The sequence below is a fragment of the Channa argus genome, chromosome 1 (genome assembly GCF_033026475.1).
Source record: "Channa argus isolate prfri chromosome 1, Channa argus male v1.0, whole genome shotgun sequence".
Lineage (NCBI taxonomy): Eukaryota > Metazoa > Chordata > Actinopteri > Anabantiformes > Channidae > Channa > Channa argus.
In genome coordinates this window covers 6,237,037-6,241,802 of record NC_090197.1, presented here as the reverse complement: position 1 = coordinate 6,241,802, position 4,766 = coordinate 6,237,037, and the positions used below count along the sequence as shown (strand labels likewise).

General features: G+C 40.8%; 1 pseudogene; it reads right to left on the bottom strand.

The window, feature by feature from the left end:
- LOC137102506 (major histocompatibility complex class I-related gene protein-like) lies at positions 1 to 4,766 on the bottom strand (annotated as a pseudogene).

Genomic DNA, 4,766 nt, shown 5'->3' with positions numbered 1-4,766 from the left:
TGTCTGCTGGGCCCTGGGCAAAATGAAGACCAACTCAAACAATTGTAAATAATTCTTCTTATGTTAAAATTAATATAGACATGGACATGCATTCTGGAATTAAGTCCAGCTGGAGGCCTTTGCTGCATGTCATACAGTACCTGATCTCCCCCCTCATGTTTGCAGTCCACTTCTGCGTTGTTCATTTTAGATTATGCTTGTCTCTTCCTCCACAGGCAGTATTTATGATTACAACTACTACAGTCATATACAAGTGGACATACTGTAGAAAAAAAGACGTTTTTAAAATTATATTTAAGGGCTTTATTGAAAAGTGAAGCATTAGCATATTAAAAGAAAATATGTACCAGGTGTACAAAATTGTACACCTGTTACAAACATAATCATGTAATGTATAATGATTAAAACACAGTAAATGGGCTAAAAAGTGATGAACATTGCTGTGGAAGCTCAGTGTTCATATAAAATGGCCATTCACTAGGCCTTATGTGGAATCAGGCTGCACCTTCAATAATCTGCTAACCTTCCTCTGTCCCTGAGCTGATGTACCTGTGAGCTGCCTTCAGATCCTACATTGGCTCAAGTAAATAGCAGATTCTCAGCAGCTTGCTTTGTGTTTATACCTACACTGTATCTGCTTAGGTCAGGCTGGATGTCGACTGGCTCAACTGTCCTGATGGGAAACATCATGTGAATATACAGTACATAGTCCATAGTCCAGTTATAACCATTGTTTGTCCTTCCATTAGTCATACTGATGGTCACTAGTGTAGTTAGCAACATCAAAAAAAAAAACATTTTGTGCACAAAATGGTCAAAACATTTAACAGCATCAACATAAATAAATGACATAAAAAACACAAATGATTTACTGGATGTAAAGTATAAAATTTGGCAAATGTTAGTGATTTTTTTCATCTCACTGCAGGAAACTCAAGGTGTTTGTGAATCAGGTTTCTGAATTCAGTCTCTCAAAGAGCTCAAAGCTTCCAACGGGAGCTGTAAGGTCAGAAACACAAAGTTAATCCACATGTCCTGCAGTGAACTTAGTGACACAAACTTGAAAGAGGTCATCTGACTCCTCATCCACATCATTACTTTATTTCCTACCACTTCTCCCCAACAGTACTGTACTGAGAAAGTCGCTGAAGCTACAAATATGCTCATTTTTCCATCTCACCTGTCTTCTTTTTGTAAAACATGAATCCAGCTGCAGCAATGAGGATGAGAACAAGAAAAAACATCATCACGATGAGAAGGGTCGTATTAATGTGCCTCTCTGGGGGAGAAACAACAAAATAAATAGTATTAAGAAGGTCAGAACAGAAACAGGTTCAACTTTCAAACCATCACAATATGATCAATGATTTGACTCCAAAAATAATGATAGGTTGTAAGTTAGACTGAAAACAGGTGACAGCAATAAACAAATAAAAAGGTAAACACGGGCAACACAGCAGTGAAGTGGTGGCACTGTCTCCTCACAGCGACAAAGTTTTGTCTCACAGTCCAAACAACCAGCTGAACTGAAGGACAACAGCTAAATTACCAACAAACATCCAGTGTCCTCTGAAATCCTTCTTACCTCCGTTGCTTCTGACCGCTCCTTTGTCCAGTTTGGTGATAATGTCGTCCTCTAAACCAGAGAGCTGAAAGACACATTCGTACCTGCTCCAGTCTTCATGTAGCAGCAATGAAAGTTTCAGGTCAACTCTCATCTGAAAGGTTCCATCATGGTTGGGGAGGATCTCTCCATGGTCCACGTCCTCATGAAGCTCCTCTCCATCTTTCCTCCAGAACATTGTGGCTCTGTCAGGGTAGAAACCTGTAGCGTGGCAGCTGACTGAAGAGGACGGAGACTTCTGGAGGAGAGACACTGAGGGAGGAACTGGAAGAGAGAGACGAAAAAATATAAAATATAAAAATAAAAAATATTGTTGGGCGACTGTGGCGCAGGAAGGTAGAGCAGTTGTCCACCAATGTCACAGTTGTTGGTTCAATCCCTGGCTCCTCCCGTCACATGTCAATGTGTCCTTGAGCAAGACACTGAACCCCAACTTAGTTGCTCCCGGTGAGTGTTGGCCAGCTGCATAGCAGCTCCCCCATCGGTGTAGGAGTGTGTGTGTGTGTGTGTGTGTGTGTGTGTGTGTGTGTGTGTGTGTGTGATTGTCAGTGTGAATGGGTGAATCAGAAGCAGTGTAAAGCACTTTGAGTACCAACAGGTAGAAAAGCGCTAAATAAGTGCAGAGCATTTACCATAAAACTTTCTTCTACATAAAACACAGATAAACAATTTTCTATGAGCACATGTCCAAACAATAACTGATTAACTGATCCTCTGCTGTGGCACAGTAGCAATATGGACTTCAACATCTGCACAAGGACAAAATCCTGAATCAGGTAGACGATAGAAACTGTTGAACCATGATCAGTGTATTCATACAGTTTAAAGGACACATGAAAGGCAGGATGACAGGGTTTCTGAAAGACAGCAGACAGCAGCCTGTTCTGACAGCACTCACAATGTCACAGAACAGAACCAGGTTTTTGGCTATGAAACATGGACTGAAGTGTACAGTCAATGAAGTCATGTTTGCCATCTTATTCTGTCGTACTTTTAAAGTAATGTTTGTATCATTTCCAAGTGAAAGGTGACAGCACCAGAACAGAAACTGCAGAACTAGACTGGAAGTTTATTATGTCCTGAAACTCAAACTCAGGACCATCTCATCTTTAATTCCAGTGTGTCTCACTCTGTTGGTCATGTAACTGAACTTTTTGTGCACTTTACTTCCTAAAATCTTTAAGCCACGTGAATCTACCTTTTCTCTGCAGATAGCTCCTCCCATAGTCCATGTAACTCTTCAACCACTGAGGGCAGATTGTTTTGAGGAAGTTATTGTTGTTCTCTACTTCAGAATAAAGTCTTTCCCACTTGGTTTGGAACGTGGCTGCCTTTTCTGTGTACGCCCACGTCAATGTCCTCAGGTCAAATGTCGTGAAGTCCTCTCCGTCATAACTGTAGCGATCAAATCCATGAAGCTCTTCAGTTTTATCATCCACTTCACAGCCATAAAACTCCTGTAAAATGTGGACACCTGAGGGAGAGAGACAGAGTGAGGTCCACCTCAGTCATCTGTTCTAATAATGAACATCTTATCCTGAGCAGCAGATACAGATTCAACCAAATCCTGGACTTTTACAATCACTGAGACTCTGGTAACAATGTTTAAATGTTGGACATTTTTGTTCACCTCTTCTGGCCTGTAACACTCACCCTCAGTCTGTGTGAATCTTATTGTATGAATGTATCCAAGTTCTACCGACATGTTAACAGAAGCTACAGTTTTTACAGCTGCTGTTTTTCTAGGAGTCTGACCTCCGAGTTTATTAGATATCTGTAACTGTCAAACAGCAGCAGGATCATAATTAATGTCTCCAGAGTGAGAGAACTGCTGTTTGCATGTACTGGGAAAAGGCGGCACAGCAGCAGTAACTTTATTAAATCGTCTCTTAGATTGAACTCCTTCATTATAATGAAGAACGTGCACAGCGTGTTTGCAGCATGCTACTGCTCCAATCATCAATAATAATTTGTATTTACAAACTGATGTGTGCAGTTTATCATGATGGATTTTTTTACTGAAGTTAGTAAATCTTGTGTAAGTTAGTACAATGTGTGTATCTAAGAGTAAACATACAAATGTATAAAGAAATGTTGCACAGCACACTGAGGTGATACAGATATATAACTTATAATATACTGTACCTCCACTTTGGTTAAAGTGCTGATTTAAATCCTCAATCAGAGCTTTTGACTCATCGCACATGTCTCTGCAGGCCTGAGTGTTCAACTCCAAGTGCTGAGGATCATCGTCAGCACAAGGAGTCAGCAAATTTAGTGATCCAGTCTACTTTGGGTTGTGCCGTCCTGTTGTTGCTGTCACAGTATCCCACCTGAACTCCATCAACCACTGCAACGGTTGTGAACTCTGGGATGGTTTGGAGTCCAGACGACGTGGTGAAGAAATATGTCAGGGTGTTTTTCACTGTGAAACAAATGAGGAGACTTTCAGTTCTTGTTCAGCTCTGGGATGGTGGGTGTAAATGCTCTTTTACAGACTATCCTGTCCAGGTCCAAACACCAGACAAACAAACTGAATCAGGCACAGATCACAGGTCACAGCCAGGTGTGAAGATGTTTAATGGATGGTCCTGAGATTAAAGTAACTTGTTATTTAGGTGCAGATCAATCCAAGTTACAGGTAACTCAGCACCTTATTTGTCCTAAACTATAGTGTTGCTTTTAAGGAGCCGCTGGATGAGAAACATGACGTTTTCTGCAGTGGGGGAAGTTAGAAAGTACATTTCCTCAAGTACTTAAACGCAATTTGGATGTATTTCTACAATATTTCAGTATTTCCATTCTATAATATGTTTCACTACGCTACATTTAGCTCATTGCTGTAGTTACTTTTCATATCAAGATATGAAATAACAAATAGATACATGTAAACAAATATGGTGCATGATTAAATTAAGACAATAAGTAAATAAAGGAATTAAACTGTAGCTCCATCTGCGACACCATAGTGAGGAACACATGAACGCATCCAAAACTAATAATATTCAACAATATGCGAGATTTTTTCCGATAATACGTTTGTACTTGTATTCGACTCCCACCCCGTCAGGCGACCCAGCCAACAAAGGGCGAGACCCCGGTGCCGGTCCCGAGCACGGGAGGGGTGCGGCAGGACGGGCAT